This window comes from Stenella coeruleoalba (genome assembly GCF_951394435.1).
Source record: "Stenella coeruleoalba genome assembly, chromosome: 7".
In the NCBI taxonomy this organism is placed as follows: Eukaryota; Metazoa; Chordata; class Mammalia; order Artiodactyla; family Delphinidae; genus Stenella; species Stenella coeruleoalba.
This window is the reverse complement of record NC_137153.1, coordinates 15,511,610-15,526,407: the sequence shown is the minus strand read 5'-3', so window position 1 is coordinate 15,526,407 and position 14,798 is coordinate 15,511,610. Positions and strand designations below refer to the sequence as shown.

General features: G+C 46.8%; 1 protein-coding gene across 1 annotated transcript in view; it reads right to left on the bottom strand.

Annotated features, from left to right (window-relative positions):
• CTSB (cathepsin B) overlaps nucleotides 1-11,654 on the bottom strand; it is a 29,216-nt gene extending 17,562 nt beyond the window's left edge. Inside the window, exon 1 of the mRNA XM_079926061.1 lies at nucleotides 11,499-11,654. The gene's annotated coding sequence lies outside the window, so the exon portion shown is untranslated. The remainder of the gene's footprint in view (nucleotides 1-11,498) is intronic.
• Between the last annotated feature and the right edge of the window lie 3,144 nt (nucleotides 11,655-14,798).

Here is a 14,798-nt window from a genome sequence, read left to right as displayed (position 1 = left end):
CCAGAACACAGGCACTAGTCCCATCCACCAGGAAGCCTACACAACCCACTGAACCAACCTTAGCCACTGGGGACAGACACCAAAAACAACGGGAACGACGAACCTGCAGCCTGCAAAAAGGAGACCCCAAACACAGTAAGATAAGCAAAATGAGAAGACAGAAAAACACACAACAGATGAAGGAGCAAGATAAAAACCCACCAGACCTAACAAATGAAGAGGAAATACGCAGTCTACCTGAAAAAGAATTCAGAATAATGATAGTAAAGATGATCCAAAATCTTGGAAATAGACAAAATGCAAGAAAACATTTAACAAGGACCTAGAACTAAAGATGAAACAAGCAACGATGAACAACACAGTAAATGAAATTAAAAATACTCTACATGGGATCAATAGCAGAATAACTGAGGCAGAAGAACGGATAAGGGACCTGGAAGACAAAATAGTGGAAATAACTACTGCAGAGCAGAATAAAGAAAAAAGAATGAAAAGAACTGAGGACAGTCTCAGAGACCTCTGGGACAACATTAAACGCACCAACATTCGAATTATAGGGGTTCCAAAAAAGAAGAGAAAAAGAAAGAGACTGAGAAAATATCTGGCGAGATTATAGTGCAAAACTTCCCTAATATGGGAAAGGAAATAGTTAATCAAGTCCAGGAAGGACAGAGAGTCCCATACAGGATAAATCCAAGAAGAAATACGCCAAGACACATATTAATCAAACTGTCAAAAATTAAATACAAGGAAAACATATTAAAAGCAGCAAGGGAAAAACAACAAATAACACACAAGGGAATCCCCATAAGGTTAACAGCTGATCTTTCAGCAGAAACTCTGCAAGCCACAAGGAACTGGCAGGACATATTGAAAGTGATGAAGGACAAAAACCTGCAACCAAGATTACCCTACCCAACAAGGATCTCATTCAGATTAGATGGAGAAATTAAAACCTTTACAGACAAGCAAAAGCTGAGAGAGATCAGCGCTGCCAAACCAGCTTTACAACAAATGCTAAAGGAACTTCTCTAGGCAAGAAACACAAGAGAAGGAAAAGACCTATAATAACGAACCCAAAACAATTTACAAAATGGGAATAGGAACATACATATCGATAATTACCTTAAATGTAAATGGACTAAATGCTCCCACCAAAAGACACAGACTGGCTGAATGGATACAAAAACAAGACCCATATATATGCTGTCTACAAGAGACCAACTTCAGACCCAGAGACACATACAGACTGAAAGTAAGGGGATGGAAAAAGATATTCCATGCAAATGGAAACCAAAAGAAAGCTGGAGTAGCAATTCTCATATCAGACACAATGGACTTTAAAATAAAAACTATTAGAAGAGACAAAGAAGGACACTACATAATGATCAAGGGATCGAGCCAAGAAGAAGACATAACAATTGTAAATATTTATGCCCCCAATATAGGAGCACCTGAATACATAAGGCAAATACTAACAGCCTAAAAAACGGAGATTGACAGTAACACATTCATAGTAGGGGACTTTAACACCCCACTTTCACCAATGGACAGATCACTCAAACGGAAACTAAATAAGGAAACACAACCTTTATATGATACATTACACAAGATAGACTTAATTGATATTTTTAGGACATTCCACCCAAAAACAACAGAATACACATTTCACTCAAGTGCTCATGGAACATTCTCCAGGATAGATATCTTGGGTCACAAATCAAGCCTTCGTAAATTTAAGAAAATTGAAATTGTATCAAGTATCTTTTGCGACCACAACGCTATGAGACTAGATATCAATTACAGGAAAAGATCTATAGAAAACACAAACACATGGAAGTTAAACAATACACTACATGATAACAAAGTGATCACTGAAGAAATCAAAGAGGAAATAAAAAAAATACCTAGAAACAAATGACAAAGGAGACAGGACGACCCAAAACCGATGGAATGCAGCAAAAGCAGTTCTAAGAGGGAAGTTTATAGCAAAACAATCCCACCTTAAGAAACAGGAAACATTTCGAATAACAACCTAAACTTGCAACTAAAGCAAGTAGAGAAAGAAAAACAAAAAACCCCCAAGAGTAGCAGAAGGAAAAAAAAAAAAAAATCAGATCAGAAATAAATGAAAAACAAATGAAGGAAATGATAGCAAAGATCAATAAAACTAAAAGCTGACTATTTAAGAAGATAAACAAAATAAATAAACCATTAGCCAGAATCATCAAGAAAAAAAGGGAGAAGACTCAAATCAACAGAATTTGAAATGAAAAGGCAGAAGTGAAAACTGACACTGCAGAAAAACAAAAGATCATGAGAGATTACTACAAGCAACTCTATACCAATAAAATGGACAAAGTGGAAGAAATAGACAAATTCTTAGAAATGCACAAACTGCCAACACTGAATCAAGAAGAAATAGAAAATATGAACAGACCAATCACAAGCACTGAAACTGAAACTGTGATTAAAAATCTTCCAACAAACAAAAGCCCAGAACGAGAGTGCTTCAAAGGCGAATTCTATCAAACATTCAGAGAAGACCTAACACCTATCCTTCTCAAACTCTTCCAAAATATAGCAGAGGGAGAAAGAGGCCCAAACTCATTCTACGAGGCCACTATCACCTTGATACCACAACCAGACAAGGATGTCACAAAGAAAGAAAACTACAGGCCACTATCACTGATGAACGCAGATGCAAAAGTCCTCAGCAAAATACTAGCAAACAGAATCCAACAGCACATTAACAGGATCATACACCATGACCAAGTGGGGTTTATTCCAGGAATGCAAGGATTCTTCAATACACGCAAATCAATCAACGTGATACACCGTATTAACAAACTGAAGGAGGAAAACTATATGATCATCTCAACAGAGGCACAGAAAGCTTTCGACAAAATTCAACACCCACTTATGATAAAAACCCTGCAGAAAGTAGGCACAGAGGGAACTTTCCTCAACATAATAAAGGCCATATATGACAAACCCACAGCCAACATCGTCCTCAACGGTGAAAACCTCAAAGCATTTCCACCAAGATCAGGAACAAGACAACTTTGCCCACTCTCACCACGCTTATTCAGCATAGTTTTTGGAAGTTTTAGCCACAGCAATCAGAGAAAAAAGGAAATAAAAGGAATCCAAATTGGGAAAGAACAAGTAAAGCTGTCACTTTCTGCAGATGACATGATACTATACATAGAGAACCCTAAAGATGCTACCAGAAAACCACTAGAGCTAACCAATGAATTTGGTAAAGTAACAGGATACAAAATTAATGCACAGAAACCTCTGGCATTCCTATACACTAATGACAAAAAATCTGACGGTGAAATCAAGGAAACAAAAAGGATAAGATATCTAGGAATAAACCTACCTGAGGAGACAAACGACCTGTATGCAGAAAATTATAAGACACTGATGAAAGAAATTAAAGATGATACAAACAGATGGAGAGATATACCATGTTCTTGGATTGGAAGAATCAACATGGTGGAAATGACTCTACTACCCAAAGCAATCTACAGCTTCAATGCGATCCCTATCAAACTACCACTGGCATTTTTTGCAGAACCAGAACAAAAAATTTCACAATTTGTATGGAAACACAAAAGACCCCGAACAGCCAAAGCACTCTTGAGAACGAAAAACGGAGCAGGAGGAATCAGGCTCCCTGACTTCAGACTATACTACAAAGCTACCGTAATCACGACAGTATGGTACTGGCACAAAAACAGAAAGACAGATCAAAGGAACAGGATAGAAAGCCCAGACATAAACCCACGCACATATGGTCACCTTACTTTTAATAAAGGAGGCAGGAATGTACAGGGGAGAAAGGACAGCCTCTTCAGTAAGTGGTGCTGGGAAAACTGGACAGGTACGTGTAAAAGTATGAGATTACATCACTCCCTAACACCATACACAAAAATAAGCGCAAAATGGATTAAAGGCCTAAACGTAAGGCCAGAAACCATCAAACTCTTAGAGGAAAACATAGGCAGGACACTCTATGACATAAATCACAGCAGGATCCTTTTTGACCCACCTCCTAGAGAAATGGAAATATAAACAATAATAAACAAATGGGACCGAATGAAACTTCAAAGCTTTTGCACAGCAAAGGAAACCGTAACCAAGACCAAAAGACAACCCTCAGAATGGGAGAAAATATTTGCAAATGAAGCAACTGACAAAGGATTACCCTCCAAAATGTATAAGCAGCTCATGCAGCTCAATAACAAAAAACCAATCAACCCACTCCAAAAATGGGCAGAGGACCTAAATAGACATTTCTCCAAAGAAGATATACAGACTGCCAACAAACACATGAAAGAATGCTCAACACCCTTAATCATTAGAGAAATGCAAATCAAAACTACAATGAGATATCATCTCACACCAGTCAGAATGGCCATCATCAAAAAATCTAGACACAATAAACGCTGGAGAGGGTGGGGAGAGAAGGGAACCCTCTTGCACTGCTGGTGGGAATGTAAATTGATACAGCCACCGTGGAGAACGGTATGGAGGTTCCTTTAAAAACTACAAATAGAACTACCGTATGACCCAGCAATGCCACTACTGGGCATATACCCCGAGAAAACCGTAATTCGAAAAGAGGCATGTGCCAAAATGTTCACTGCAGCTCTATTTACAATAGCCCGGAGATGGAAACAACCTAAGTGTCCATCATCGGATGAATGGACAAAGAAGATGTGGCACATATATACAATGGAATATTACTCAGGCATAAAAAGAAACGAAACTGAGCTGTTTGTAATGAGCTGGATAGACCTAGAGTCTGTCATACAGAGTGAAGTAAGTCAGAAAGAGAAAGACAAATACCGTATGCTAACACATATATATGGAATTTCAGGGGGAAAAAAAGGTCATGAAGAACCTAGGGGTAAGACAGGAATAAAGACACAGACCTCCTAGAGAATGGACTTGATGTGGGGAGGGGGAAGGGTAAGCTGTGACAAAGTGAGAGAGAGGCATGGACACATACACACTACCAAACGTAAGGTAGATAGCTAGTGGGAAGCAGCCGCATAGCACACGGAGATCAGCTCGGTACTTGGTGACCGCCTCGAGGGGTGGGATAGGGAGGGTGGGAGGGAGGGAGACGCAAGCGGGAAGAGATATGGGAACATATATATATATATAAATATATATATATAACTGATTCATTTTGTTGTGAAGCAGAAACTAACACACCATTGTAAAGCAATTATACTGCAATAAAGATGTAAAAAAAATGCCATATAAAAAAAAAGATTGGTGGGAGTGGGCAACCTTGTCTTGTTCCTGATCTTAGTGCAAATGGTTTCATTTTTTCACCATTGTGGACGATACTGGCTGTGGGTTTGTTATATATGTCCTTTTTTAATGTTGAATAAAGTTCCCCCTATGCCTACTTCTGCAGGGCTTTTATCATAAATGGGTGTTGAATTTTGTCCAAAGCTTTCTCTGCATGTTTTGAGATAATCATACGGCAAGCTTGATTTTTAAAACAGCCTTCTTACACAGTTAAGAATCCTCTGTAGACTGGTTTCTAAATCTGATCTAAGGAGACAGGACATGTACCTGAAATTTCCAAATCAGCCAGCTGCAATCTTCTGACTAATCCAGAAGAAGATGGATGCATGTCCATCCACAGTCTTTCATCAGGTCCTCTGCTCTCCCTTACCCACTGCTGCCGCTTAAATACTGCTGACCCCTTTCACTGTTGGCTCTAAAGAACTGAGTGCCTTCATTTTGCCAATAGCCACAAATTAAGGTTGTTTCTTACATGTCAGCAAAGTGGCTCTAGGCGGGGGGAAGGTGGAAGGGCTGGAGGGTTGTGAAGGTTCAGTGGGACCTTGCTACAGCTTGTGTTTCTCTTCCACAAAGGCTGCTCTTGCCCCTGCTGTCACCGCGGCACTGGCTCCGGGAGCCTGGGCCATTTCAGCGCACCCACACAGAAGCAGGCAGGCCTGCGCTTCCCCTCCATGTCAGCCGCCCACTTACACCTCCATGTTGGAGCGGTACAAGCGACCCGACCTCAGATGTGCTCTGATCGACCCGAAGGACACCCAGGACCTCTCCTTGAGTCCGAAGCACAGCCTTGACGTGGTCTTTCTGTTTTACGTCTTGGTTCCTAATGGAAACATGTGAAGCTGCTTTCTGGCTTATAATCTTTAAATCAAAACCAAAACCAAACAAAAACAGCTGCCAGTCTTCATCCTCACAGCTTTAAGGAGACAGATGGCCAGGCATCGCTGGCTCTCCAGCCCCTACAGCCCGGCTCCCCGCAGCTAAATGCGCCCAAGCAAGCGCTGTGTGGCCCAGAAAAGGCACCCAGCGCGTCACTGCAGGCTCCAGGAGCTGCGAGAAGGCCCCACCTGCCTCCGGCACCTGAACCCTTTCGGACACTCACAGGGACTCCCCTGCTCCCCGTCTGCCGGTTGTCTGCCTGAAATAAGTGACTGATTCCCACCAGGCTCAGCAGGGAGGCCTCCTCGAGCTGCTCTCCCATGGTGCCTGGAAACCGCGCGGCTACACTGCCCACAAATGGGACACTGCTTAAGGTCATCCACAGCAGCTCATAACCTGCACACTTAGAAAGTTACTCTCCTAGGCCTAAAACCATGGATCCCCCAAGAAGGCCCTCAGCGGTCAAAACATTTTGTAGTTTTGAGAAACATGACCATTTGGGCAAAGTTCTGGAAAGTTCTGGAGGCTTTTGCTTGCTGGATTGCTCCCGGACGCTGACCATGACTTAGTGTGATGCTGAAGAGGTGCTTCATCCCTGTGTCTCAGCTTCTAAAACGGGTGTGCTGCCTGGATCCTGAAGGACCTTGGGGCTACTTCATGAAAGTTTTCAGAAATCCCTGGAGATTCCAATGAGATGAGTGTGCCATGCCTCTCCAGCCTGCGGGAACACAGCAGCTCCCTAATTCAATCCCAGGCTGGAGTACATCTCCCTGCTGGCTGGGCACTGCTGGGGGGGATTGGCAGACACAAGAACAAGCAACAGAAAGGCCTCGCCTCTCCGGCTTGGTCTGGGTTTCCTCCCCTGGGGCCCTGGGAAGATACATTCCCCTCACCAGGCTGCTGGGAGATGGAAGGAGACATCTTCCCTGCAGCCTGGCTGGGTGTGGACAGCCCTACTGCCACCAGAAAACAATCCCTCACGCACCAGCGCCAGCAGCGCGAACATACAGCTCCCTGTGCACAGGCCAGTTAACGCCTGCCATCGCAGGGTAATTCTTTCTATTCTCGGCTGTATCCCAGTGTGGAAGAAAAATCAGGATCCCCCTACTCAGATGATGGTTTATCCTGCTATCTTGACCACCAGAACAAAGTACCCCCCAAATACCTGCAGGGCTAAGTATTTGGAGAAGGGGGGGCTGATGGCTCCCAGCTGATGTGTGACAAGGCCTGTACCCCGGAGCAGCTGAACCCCTTGGGCAGCATCGCCTTCCCAGGTCTTGCGCAAGCCCAGAGGCCATGTGACTGGTTTGTTCCAGTGAGCACATCCTGCCCCAGTCCAGGTCAGCAGGTCAGGGGGTCACGGAGAAGCTCAGCCCCGCTGGGTCTCTCGGCAGAGTAGCTGGTTTCACACTGCTCTATACTGGATCAGTTCACTATCTAGATGGTATCTGTCCCATCCTCCTTGCCGCATCCGTGCTGGTAACTCTAGGTTATCTTGATGACCAGACTAAGTGAGTGATTTGCCCCGTAGAGACAGGTAATACAGTCAAGACTGCAGGCACCATCCTTCCCAGCACCCAGCATTCATAAGATGGTAGTGATGGAAAAGGGCCTCTGGTCTTGATTAAGGTTTTTGTTTCCCAGGTGAGGGGAACTGAAGCTTAAGAAAAGACCCAAAGCAAGCTCTGGATGGTGTACCTGGGTAGGGACAGAACTGCCAAGAGATCGAATTGTAGAGATTCCTCCACAATTATCTGCGTGACACCTGTCATGTCACAAACTTGCAGATGCCTCAGTTTTCTCACCTGTGAAGTGGAAGAGTCAGACTTCCAGTACCCAAAACCCACACGCATCCTCAAAGTTAAAAAATCAGAAAATATTATCTAATTGCAGACAAGTCCAGATACCTAGGTTAGGATCAAAAGAAGCCTTCTTAAGTTCTAGCTGTGGACAAACACATTAAAACCCACAAACTATCACTGATCAACAACAAAAATAGAAAAACCTCATCAATGATTTCCTAGAGCAAAGAATTAAATTTGACTTCCCAGTCATGCAAATCAAAACAAGGACAGCATTTCAAACGCACCAGACTGGCAGAAATTAAAGTCCGATAATGTCTGGTGTTGGTAAATATGAGAGACAAAAACCCTCAAGGCCACTGGGAATATACGCTGGTAAAACCTCATTGGACAGCACTGTCAGTATCTAGAAAAATGGAAGGTGCACACACCTTAGGACCCAGCAACTTACTGACTTCTGCTTCTGCCCTAGAGGAACTCTTGCAAGTGTCTGACAGACACAAGGATACTGCAGTGCTGAGAACAGTGAAAAAGCAAAACTAACTGTCCCTTGGGAAATAAATACACCGTGCATTTAAGATGAATGAACTGGACCTGCTATGTATTAACCTAAATCAATCTCACAGACACAAGTGGAAAAAGGACACATGCAGTATAATTAAAGTATGTTAATTTCAATAACATTATTCACAAATTGATACAAAGTATTAAAAGAACAAGGAGAAAAAAAAACCCAACCAGGCAGGAGAATCATAAAGAGAAGAGCAGATAAGAGTTACAAGGTCCCTCAGACACCAGTAACAGATTTGCAGAGTGAAGAAGCTGGAAGCCACACACACACACACACACACACACACACACACACACACACACACACACACACACACACACACACACACACACACACACACACACACACACACACACCGGGACCATAACCAGCAGGGAAGGCACTGACTCTAAGACCCCCCCCCCCACACACACACACACCGGGACCATAACCAGCAGGGAAGGCACTGACTCTAAGCCCGCCCACACACACACACACGCCCACCGGGGCCATGACCAGCAGGGAAGACACTGACTCTAAGACCACACACACACACACACACCTCTGAGATAAGAAGCTGTGGGTGCTGCAAAAAGCAGGTGGGGATGAGGCCTGCGCTTTAAAACGGGACTGAAGTCTAAATGTTTAATGGTGTTTGATCCCTAGATCCCCCTCCTACCCAAACTAGGTTGGGATGTGAACATACCAGGCATGGAGGGACTCGGGAGTCATCTCCCAGGCACCCTTGCTTAGGCAGCTCTGGAGTGTGCGCTGAGCGTGAACCAAAAAGATGAAGACACGGGACGAGGGGTGGAATGCCGACAGCCTCCCAAAACCCAGTGAGTCCAACACACACCTGTGTGTGCTTCAACTAGATTCGTCAATTTACCGTCAATCCTGACCACCTCTACACGTGAGGCTGAACCATATCCAAGTGCCTGACTGCAATCCTCCTTGATGTACAAAAACTACCATTTCATACAGTTCAGCCTCACGTATTTCCAACGCTTTCCTTATGCTAAACTGCCCAAAACAGGCGGCAGACACTGTGGGTCCTCACCCTGAAACGTTTCAGTTCTTCTCTCCCGAGCACAGGGATATTCAATACAACCCCATCTCATCACCACATTTAAGAAAACCACCCAAGAGACATCCCAAGGCTCACCTGAAAGCACTCTTCCTTCACTTCCCAATCCAGCTGCCAATGGTAACACAAGGTATCTTAGCCCTAAAATATATACCACGTCCTACTCCAACTCCCAGGGCCGGCAGCTGGGGAAAGAAAGAGCCCATCTACAAGGAGGGCCGCAGCTCAGGCTGCTGAATCGGCAGCACACAGGCAGGTGCTTCCTGGAGCTAAAGGGCTTCCACACTCACTGCCTGGCCAGTTCAGAAACAGGCTGTCCAGACCCAGCAGCAGGGGAGCTCAAGTGGAGCCAGGGCTGTGTCTGGCGCAAGTCGCCTTCCCCTGGGCCTGGGACGCCCCCAGATAAGGGACCTGCACCCTTCCACTTGGCTGCACCCCAGCTCTGGGACAAAAATGCCCCCAAAGGTTTGAGTGAATCCATTCTCCAGGGTGCCTTCAGCTCGTTGGGAAAGCCACACAGGTTGGGAGCAGCACAGCCCCTTTCTCTATGAAGCTCAAAGGCGCTAAGTCACCATCCCCAGTGCCAACAGGAAACAATCCTCCAGGAAGTTAAGGATGTTACGAAAGAAAAGGAAAGTAGCCTTTACCAAAGCAGACGCCCTGCTAAGGCTCTTCCTCATACCACCCTGCATCTATAGATTCAATTAGATGAACGCACCTCAGCTGCATTCGCCTGTAGTGAGGCACCTGAGGGTCAGTTTTTCCAAAGGTAACCAAAGGTAACCAAAGGTTCTAGGCCTCCCTTTGAACCCCTCCTCCCCACACTGGGTACGAGTCTCTCCTGGGTCAGAGGGAGGGAATGTGGAGCCTGAGCTACTGTCCTTCTCCCCGTGCCAGCCTACTGGCTTCCTCAGTGCCGGGGGAAGGGGTTGACCGAGGCCCACGAAGAAGACAAATCCAATTCACATCTACCTGGACAGCCGGCGGACCCCCAAACTCGGATCACCCCACAACGCTCCCTCTCCGAGGCCTCCACGGTCATCAGCTGAGGGACAGGCGATGCCCCCGGGGCTCTGCCCTGCCTTCGCCTCTCCCGCAGCACCCTGGGCCCAGACCGGCTCCCTTCCTTAGCAAACCAGGGGTGGGCCCAGCCTCTCCCTCCCCCCACACTCCCGGGGCTGGCACCCCGGGTCCTACAGCCTCCTGTCCCCCCCTCTGCTTAGTTTCTCCTCCCATCTGTGGATTTAACTCTTTCTGTGGTTCCCACCTTCCTCCACCCAGTTCCAGGTTCCTGTTTTCCAATTTCTGTCTTCTGGGGGGTCCCCGGACTTGGGTGTGATTGTGTGCAAGAAACTGCCCGGGCAAACCCTTTAGAAAAAGAATACACCTAAAACTGATGCAGGTAAATATTATCATCCCAGCAATTTACCGAGGAAACTGAGGCCCATTAGCTCAAAAGGGGCTGGGGAGCCGAGCTGCCGCCGAAGTCAGCGGGGCCCGGGCCAAGCTCTTCCTCGCAGGCTCCTCCCTCGGATCCCACCGCCCGGCCCTCCCCGGCCCTGAAGACGGCGGACCGTGGGGTCTAGATGACCCGGCCTGGGGTCAGAACACGACTCGGGGACTGGGGGCTGCGGGGGGGGGAACACGAGCCTCCCAGCCGGAGTGGGAATGGGGGAGGAGCACCGGCTACCCGCGCTGGGATTCATTTTTGCTTTTCTCACCACAACGACGTCCGGGAGGACGCCGTGCCGCCCCGGCTCGCCCGGCTGCGACTGCCCGAGGGTCCCCCTTTCCGCCGGCCAGGGACGCCGGTCTCCCCATCCCCCCGACCCGCCCGCACGCACTCACTCACCGCGCTCCGCTGCTGCCGCAGAGGGCCTGGGCCTGCAGCCTGAGACCGCCCTGGCCGGCGCTGGTGATGGTGCCGGTGCCTGAGCAGCAGCTGTAGCTCCTCAGGGTCGCCCCCGCGCTAAGTAGAGCGCCCGGCCCCGCCCCGCGCTCGACTGACTCCTCACGTGACCGCCGGCGCCCCGCCCCGCCCCGCGCCCGGCTGACTCACCACGTGACCGCCGGCGCCCAGCCGCCGCGCCCGCCCGGCTCCCGGGCCTCCAGCCGCCTGGGCAGAGGGGTTCTGAGCGCCGCCAGCTTCCACCCTGCGCGCTGGGACCCGTGCGGAGCGGAAGGGGGCTGGAGGCGGCCCTCGGGGCCTCACCCCGCCTGGAGAGATTCCCCGGGGCCCACCCGGCCGAGACGCAGCGCATCAAAGCCAAAGCCCGAATTCCTACTTAAGGGAGGGGACAGCTGTTTCTTATTTCGTTGATCCAGAAACAACTGCCAGAGATGGGGTTATCGAGACAGCAGGCTTCCCAGAAGAGCCTTAAAAGGCTGTTAGCTTTACTATTCTGAGACTGTGCCTATCAGATCGTCCAGCTATGTAAGAAAAAAAAAAGGTAGTAGTTAATTACCACTGAGTACTAATTTCAGGAGCTGCATCAGGATTTCTATAGAGAAGCACCTGAGAGGCAAAAATCTGTTTGGAAGAGTGGTTGCCAGGAGGCCGGTCCTGAAGAGGTCGTACACAGCAAACACACTGTTGTACCTGAAGTTTACTTGGGGGTGGGGGTCCCTATGGAGGCTGATGGAGGGGCTCAAGTCCCACTTGGTTCCATGATTCCCCGGATGTTTTTTTAAAATAAATTTATTTATTTATTTACTTTGGGGCTGTGTTGGGTCTTCGTTGCTGCGCGCGGGCTTTCTCTGCTTGCTGCGAGCGGGGGCTACTCTTCATTGCAGTGTGAGGCTTTCTCATTGCGGTGGCTTCTCATGTTGTGGAGCACGGGCTCTAGGCGCGTGGGCTTCATTAGTTGTGGCACGCGGGCTCAGCAGTTGTGCCTCACGGGCTCTAGAGCGCAGGCTCAGTAGTTGTGGCGCACGGGCTTAGTTGCTCCGTGGCATGTGGGATCTTCCCGGACCAGGGCTAGAACCTGTGTCCACTACATTGGCAGGTGGATTCTTAACCACTGCGCCACCAGGGAAGTCCCCTGGATGTTTCTAACACGCATGACAATCTTGCGAGGTTGGTATGATCCCAGTATTATTCAACGGGCTCAGAAAAGTCTGGTATTTTATCCTGGTGCTCCTGTAGTAAGAAAGCTGTAGATCTGGCCAACTCCAGGAGGCCCTGGATGTCTGCTGTGTCCTGCAGATGCCTGGCCATGAGCTGTGACACAGTCCCTGTGCATGCCAGGGCCCTTCAGAGAGTCTCCGGACACGTGGTCGCACCTGTTTGGTCCCAGTTAGGGGTAAGAGTGGAAGGAAAAAAGACTCAGTCCACACATGGTTGCTGCATCCTCAAGTGTGTGGAATATCCAAGGAACTTACAACAGCAGTTGTAAGCAGGGGATCAAGAGACTCCAGCCTTGGACTCCAGACTGCAAGTCAGTGTTTTGCCAAGTCACCTTCATATGACATCAGTCATTCTTGAATTCCATAATAGTGCTCGGAAGAGGCACAAAGTAGGAGGACAAGCCCATGATCATGATAAATCTCTCTCCCTCTCTCTTCTTTATAGCATGACAAGAGGAGTGCCAAGTGCTTTTCATGCATTCTCTCAATTTTACGGGATTTTGGATGGGTGCCATTATAGAGATAGAAATCCCTTTTGAAATAGAGCAAAAGAAAAATAAACAGGTACTACTAGAGTAGAATTGAACCATTCCTGGGAGATCCAGGAGTGCTTCGTGGAGGAAGCAACATGCCACAGGATCTATGTTACTTCCCTCTTTGCTCTCACTGGTTCTTAAGCTCCAAGAGGACCAGGATTTTGCCTGTGTTGTTCCCTCTGCGTCCCCAGCACATAGTAGCGTGCTTGGCACCTAGTAGAGAACGAACACTTGTTCACTGAGTGAATTCATAAATGAATGAAATGGACTTTGAAGGTTAATAGAATTTTGGCTTAACTTGCCAGGTTTGGGACCAGGGAATAGCTCTCAGAATGTACAGAAGGGCCTTGGCCTGTATGTGCAGAAGATGTTTGCCTGTTGAGCTTCTGGAAAAGAGGCCTAGGTATACAACCAAAAGAGATAAAAACATATCCTCACAAAAACTTGGATTCAGATGTTCATTGCAGCATTATTCACAATAAACAAAGGGTAGAACCCAGTGCCCATCCACTGATAAATTGATACACAATACGCCATATGCCCATATAACAGAATGGTACTCATTTATAAAAAGGAATGAAATATTGGTACATACTACGGCATGGATAAGCCTTGAAAACATTTATGCTAAGTGAAAGAAGCCAGTCACAAAGACCACATATTATATGATCCCATTTATATGAAATGTCCAGAAGAGGCAAATCTATAGAGATTGAAAGTAGATTAGTGATTGTCTCAGGCTGGGGGGGGCAGACAGGGAGATGGGAGATTTGGGAGGTGCTAGCTAAAAGGTATGGGACTTCTTGAGTAATAAAAGTGCTCTAAAATTGATTGTGGTGATGGATATATATGTACCCTATGACCATAGTAAAAAAAAAAAACATTGAATTGTACACTTTTAAATGAGTAAATATTTTGGTATGTCAGTTATATCTCAATAAAACTATTACAAAAAAATTTAAAAAGAGGGTTGATTAAGGAAGTACTGGAAAAGGCTAAAGTAGAAACAACCCTCCCCCCCCCACTTTTTCTGGCTGTCCTTTAAAAAGTCCCTTTCCTGAAGAAATATCTGATCTGTTTCTCTCTCTTCTGTAAACACTTGTAAATTCATTTTCCACTGACCTCTTTCTGCCAGCTTCTAAATCCAGAGGAGTTAGGCTGGTGGTGGAGAGATTTTTAATGGATGGTTTGTCGATATTTACTGGGCTCTTTAGTAGCTGACAGTGGAGTCTGACGGTTTGGGCATCAGCTAGTTCTTCCTCCCAGGTGTTAACCCAACAGAGTGACAACTGATAAGAGCGAATCCTCTCTCTACCTTCTTTTTTTTAATATTTATTTATTTATTTGGTTGTGTGGGATCTTAGTTGCAGCAGGCGGGCTCCTTAGTTGTGGCTCACCAGCTCCTTAGTTGCAGCATGCATGTGGGATCTAGTTCCATGACTGGGGATAGAACCCAGGCCCCTTGCATTGGGAGCGCAGAGTCTTAGCCA